This window comes from Delphinus delphis, chromosome 5, assembly GCF_949987515.2.
Source record: "Delphinus delphis chromosome 5, mDelDel1.2, whole genome shotgun sequence".
In the NCBI taxonomy this organism is placed as follows: Eukaryota; Metazoa; Chordata; class Mammalia; order Artiodactyla; family Delphinidae; genus Delphinus; species Delphinus delphis.
The window spans coordinates 75,689,916-75,695,915 of record NC_082687.1 but is presented as its reverse complement, the minus strand read 5'-3'; the positions used below and the strand labels follow the sequence as shown (position 1 = coordinate 75,695,915).

Below are 6,000 nucleotides of genomic sequence, written 5' to 3'. Positions count from 1 at the left end.
CTAAGCTACAAAATGACAGTTTAGGAGACTATTAACATGTAGTTTTTCTTCTGGCTATCAATCAATACATATATTAAATTAGGGTAATATTTTTTCCACTCAATTACCATCATTTCTTTCTTTTTACCTTTTCCCTAATTTTCTCTTGCAACATTTTTCCTTTGGCTTGACCAGTTGAACTCAAGAGGTTCGGAACCTAAAGTGAGCATCAACTCATTATTGGAATAGCACTTGGGAAATGCAATTGTAGAAAAGACAAATTTGTGCAGCGTTGGTGGTCTAGTGAGCATAGCTGTCCTCCTAAAAAAGACAAATTTTAACCGAAGTGGCTTGACAAAGTTAGGCAGCCATTCTCAATGTGACAGTGTCCCCCTGTTAATCAGTAGGTTAATGGCTTCTCTTGGCTGGATCACATGATCCTGCACGATAGCGGCATGCTCCCTGGTGGATAACTGCAGAACTATGTGTGCAAATATCCACCCATTTAAGCTTACAAATAAATACAAAGCATTGTTTTAAACCATTTAAGTAGAATAAATATTGCACTTCTATCGGCCTGGTTTTCCTTGTGAACTAGCTTGGAGTGCTGTGCATGACACAGAAGACACAATAGTTAATTACTTGCTACTCCAAGCTCCTTACACTTCACTACTTCCCACTCTTCAAGGCTCAGCACTTTTTTCGCAGAAGTAATGGTATTCCTCATTAGCATTGCCACTGTCATGGGACAAACACCCCCCAGGGACTGGAGTGATGTAACCGGCTTTCTTCCTGACTCCTTCAAAATCCACATCTCCAACCAACTTGGGTTTAGCAGTTATGGGATCTTGAATTCTATTTATTCCCACATCAATGACAGCTGCTCCTTCCTTAATCATATTGGCTGTGATCAGATTTGGAATGCCTGCAGCGGAGACGACAATATCTGCAAGAGCTGTATGTTTCTTCAGCTGCTCCTTGGGAGTGTATGGATGAGAAATTATGACAGCGGCATCACCTCCAGGATGTTTGTGTGCCCCTCCGGTGTGTAGTAACACTGCAATGGGCACTCCAACATTTTTTAACCTTCCATCCACACCCACATTCTTCCCTAGGGTTGGAATGCCAGTTTGCTTAATTATTTCCTACATACCCCATGGAGTAGCTGGTAACATGGAATTCTGGTCCAAACACATTCGCCCTATGTTAATTACATGAAAGCCATCACCATCTTTGTCTGGAGAAACAGCATTGCAGATCTTTCTCTCATCAATGTGCTCTGGAAGAGGCAGCTGAACGAGGAGGCCATCTACATTATCATCATTATTTAGTTTATTGATTAAATTCAACAGTTCTTCCTCTGAAATTGAAGCTGGTTTCACAATTGTCTCACGGTTGATTCCCACATCGGCAGCTACTCTGGTTTTGTGGAGGACAGAGGAGTGACTTGCGGGATTCTCGCCAACAAAAACCACGCTCAGGTGTGGTCCTTTGTTGCCTGACACCACCCACGCTTCCAGCTCCTGCTGCACTTCCTGCTTGATCTGCTTGGCAAGTTTCCTTCCAGCATTGAAAACAGCTTCATTTTGGACTGCTGATTGCTGGAAGTGGCGATGGTGGAGGCAACAGCTCTGTGCTGGGCTGGAGCAGCAGGGTGGCCAAAGTGGATACAAGAGACGCTGCAGCCATGGCCAGTGCCCTCTCTTTCATTCTTTAAAAAAAGAAAAAGAAAAAAAGCCAAGACATCAAAGCAACCTAAGTGCCCCATCAACAGATGAATGGATAAAGAAGATGTGATATATATATTCCATTATATATATAATGTATATATTACATACTATGTATATAGTATGTATAATATATATAATAATATATACTATAATATATATATAATGGAATATTACTCAGCCATAAAAAAAGAATGAAACCCTACCATTTGCAGAAACATAGACGGACCTAGGGATTATCATGCTAAGTAAAGTAAGTCAGAAAGAGAAAGACAAATACCATATGATATCATTTATTTGTGGAATCTAAAATATGACACAAATGAACTTATTTACAAAACAGAAACAGACTCACAGACATAGAAAACAAACCTATGGTTACCAAATGGAAAGGGGAAGGGGTGGGATAAATTAGGAGTAAGGGATTAACAGATGCATACCACTGTATATAAAATAGATAAACAACAAAGATTTACTTTTTAGCACAGGAAACTATACTCAATATCTTGTAATAATCTATAATGGAAAAGAATTTGAAGCTGTACACCTGAAACTAACACAATATTGTAAATAAACTATAGTTAAATAAAAATAAATTTTAAAAAATACTCAGTACACATTTCAAAACTTCCCTTTGTCAATAAATTTTTTTTTAATTAAAAGACTTTTATTGAGCAATTATAGCTTCCATACACTCCATCACTCCCTCCCCACACATTTCCCCTATTTTTAACATCTTGCATTAGTGTGGTATATTTGTTATAATTGGTAAGCCAATATTGATATATTACTAACTAAAGTTCATAGTTTATATTAGGGTTCACTCTTTTTTTTTTAATTAATTAGTTTATTTATTTATTTATTTTGGCTGCGTTGGGTCTTCGTTGCTGCACGTGGGCTATCTCTAGTTGTGTCGAGCGGGGTTACTCTTCCTTGCAGTGCACGGTCTTCTCATTGTGGTGGCTTCTCTTGTTGTGGAGCACAGGCTCTAGGCACACGGGCTTAGCTGTGGCATGCAGGCTCAGTAGTTGTGGCTCACGGACTCTAGAGCTCAGGCTCAGTAGTTGTGGCACATGGGCTTAGTTCCTCCATGGTGTGAGGGATCTTCCTGAACCAGGGCTCGAACCCATGTCCCTTGCATTGGCAGGTGGATTTTTAACCATTGTGCCACCAGGGAAGTACAGTATCCTAGAAAATATTCCTTTCACTACCCTAAAAATCCCCTGTGATCCACTTATTCATCCCTTCCTCTCCCCAGTATTTGGGGACCACTGATCTTTTTACAGCTTAACATATATTATAGTTTGAATCATACAGTATGTAGCTTTTTCAGATTGGTTTCTTTCACTTAGTAATGTACATTTAAGGCTCCTCCATGTCTTTTCCTGGCTTAATACCTCATTTCTTCTTATCACTGAATAATATTCCATTGTATGGATATTACACATCTTTGTTTATCCACTCACCTATTAAATGACATGTTGGTTGCTTCCAAGTTTTGGCAATTATGAATAAAGCTTCTACACACATTCACGTGCAGGTTTTTGTGTGGACATAAATTTTCAGTTCATTTGGGGAAATACCAAGGAGTATGATTGCTGGATAGTGTGATAAGAGTATGTTTTGTAAGAAACTTATAAGTAGTTTTGTAAGAAATTTCCAAGCCACCTTCCAAATCGTCCATAAGTTTTTGCATTCCCACCAACAATAAATAAGAGTTTCTGTTGCTCCACAACCTTGCCAGCATTTGGTATTGTCAGTGTTTTGGATTTTGACCATTCTAATAGGTATGTACCAGTATCTCATTGTTTTAATTTGCAATTCCCTAATGACATATAATGCAGAGTATCTTTTCATATACTTATTTGCCATCTGTATATTTTCTTTGCTGAGATGTTTGTTCAGGTTTTCTGCATCTTTTTAATTGGATTTTTTTATTATTGTTTTTGTTGAGTTTTAGCATTCTTTGTACATTTTGGATACTAGTGCTTTATTGATGTTTATCTGTTTTGCACAGATTTTCTCCTAATGTGTGGGTAATTTTTCATTCTCTTAACAATGTCTTTTGCAGAACAGAAGCTTTTGGTTTTTTGGGTTTTTGTTTGTTTTGTTTTGTTTTGTTTTAAATGAAATTTAACTTGTCAATTTTTATCTTTGTTGGGTCATGTTTTTGGTGTTATATCTAACAAGTCATTGTCAAACCCAAGGTCTCCTAGATTTTCTTCTGTGTTATCTTCTAGAAGTTTTACAGTTTTTCACTTTATATTTAGGTCTGTGATTCACTTTGAGTTAATTTTTGTGAAGTGTGTAAGGTCTTTAACTAGATTCATTTTTTTGCAAGTGGGTGTCCAGTTGTTCCAGCAACACTTGTTGAAAAGGCTATCCTTACTCCATTGAATTTCTTTTGCTCCTCTGTCAAAGATCAACTGACCATATTTATGGGGGTGTATTTCTGGGCTCTCTATTTTGTACCATTTCTCTGTGTATCTTTTGTTAATATCACACTGTCTTGATTGCTGTAGCTTAAGAGAAAGTCTTTTTTTTTTTAAATATTTATTTATTTATTTTGGCTGTGCCAGGTCTTAGTTGTAGTACACAGGATCCTCGTTGTGGCATGTGGGACCTTTAGCTGTGGCATGCAAACTCTTAGTTGTGGCAGGCATGTGGGAACTAGTTCTCTGACCAGGGATCAAATTCGGGCCCCCTGCATTGGCAGCGCAGAGTCTTACTCACTGGACCACCAGGGAAGTCCCTAGAGAAAGTCTTAAAGTCAAGTATCATCAGTCCCTGGATTGTCCTTCAATAATATGTTGGCTATTCTGGGCCTTTTGCCTTTCTATATAAACTTTAGGATCAATTTGTCAATATCCATAAAAATAACTAGCTGGGATTTTTAGGGATTGCATTGAATCTATAGATCAAGTTACAGAGAACTCACATCTTGATAATATTTAATTTTCCTATCCATGTACATGGAATCTCTCTCCATTTATTTAGATCTTTCTGATTTCTTTCATCAGAGTTTTGTAATTTTCCTCATATAGATCTTGCATATATTTTGTTAGATTTATACCTAAGTATTTAACTTTATTTGGTGCTAATGTAAATGGTATTATCTTTTTAATTTCAAATTCCAGTTGTCCACTGCTGGTAAATAAGAAAACAATTGATTTTTGTATATTAAATTGTACTTTACAACCTTGATATAGTTGCTCACTAGTTCCAGAATTTTTTTTTTTTTTTAGTTAACTCTTTGGGATTTCTTACATTGACAATGATCATCATCTATAAAGACAGTCTTATTTCTTGCTTCCCGATCTATAAAAATAATAATTTTTATTTCCTTTTCTTGTCTTATTACATTAGCTAGGACTTCTGGTATGACGTTGAACAAAAGTGGTGAGAGTAGAAATCCTTGCCTTGTTCCTAATCTTAGCAGGAAACTATCTAATTTCTCATCAATAAAGTTTTATATCTAATATTGACTTTTTATGTTCATTTTTGTTATTAAAAGTAAAAATTTTTAATATATAAAATAAAGGAAATAATTATAACCTATTTTTCACCATCCAAACACAATATGGTAAAATGTGGGTATTTTCTTATAATTCTATGTATTGGTTATAGCTTTTATTACATCATTATAATCATACTATTATTCAATTTATTATCTGGATTTTTTCAGTTAGTTTTTTATCTTCAACATTTTAATGTTACTATATATTCTTTGAAAATGTTAATGACTCTACAACATTTCACCAAATGAATATTTCATGCTTTAGGTAATTATTCTCTTATGAATAAATCCTTAAATTATTTTTAATTTCCTTCTGTCATAAATAATGCTGCTATAAAAATATTTGCACATATAGCATTTTATATATTTGTAATAACTTATTATGATACATTTCTGAAGTTATTAGATTAAAAGGTATGACAAAAATCTAAGGTTCATGATATATTGAAAAATTGCTTTCCATGAATATTGTACAAATTTATATTCTAAGCAATGTCCTACAATCTCATCAACACTGATTTTCATTACTTATATTTATTTTTGCTAATTTTATAAAAGAAAATATTATATAGTTTTTTTGTATGTGTTTTTTTTGTTGTTGTTTTTATTTTTGGCTGTGTTGGGTCTTCATTGCTGCATGCAGGCTTTCTCTAGTTGCGGCGAGTGGGGGCTACTCTTTGTTGCAGTGCGCGGGCTTCTCATTGCAGTGGCTTCTCTCATTGTGGAGCACGGGCTCTAGGCGCGCGGGCTTCGGTAGTTGCGGCACGCAGGCTCAGT

The 6,000-nt window shown here is 35.7% G+C and overlaps 1 pseudogene; it reads right to left on the bottom strand.

Annotated features, from left to right (window-relative positions):
* Positions 1-613: 613 nt before the first annotated feature.
* Positions 614-1,668, bottom strand: LOC132425476 (bifunctional methylenetetrahydrofolate dehydrogenase/cyclohydrolase, mitochondrial pseudogene; annotated as a pseudogene).
* Between the last annotated feature and the right edge of the window lie 4,332 nt (positions 1,669-6,000).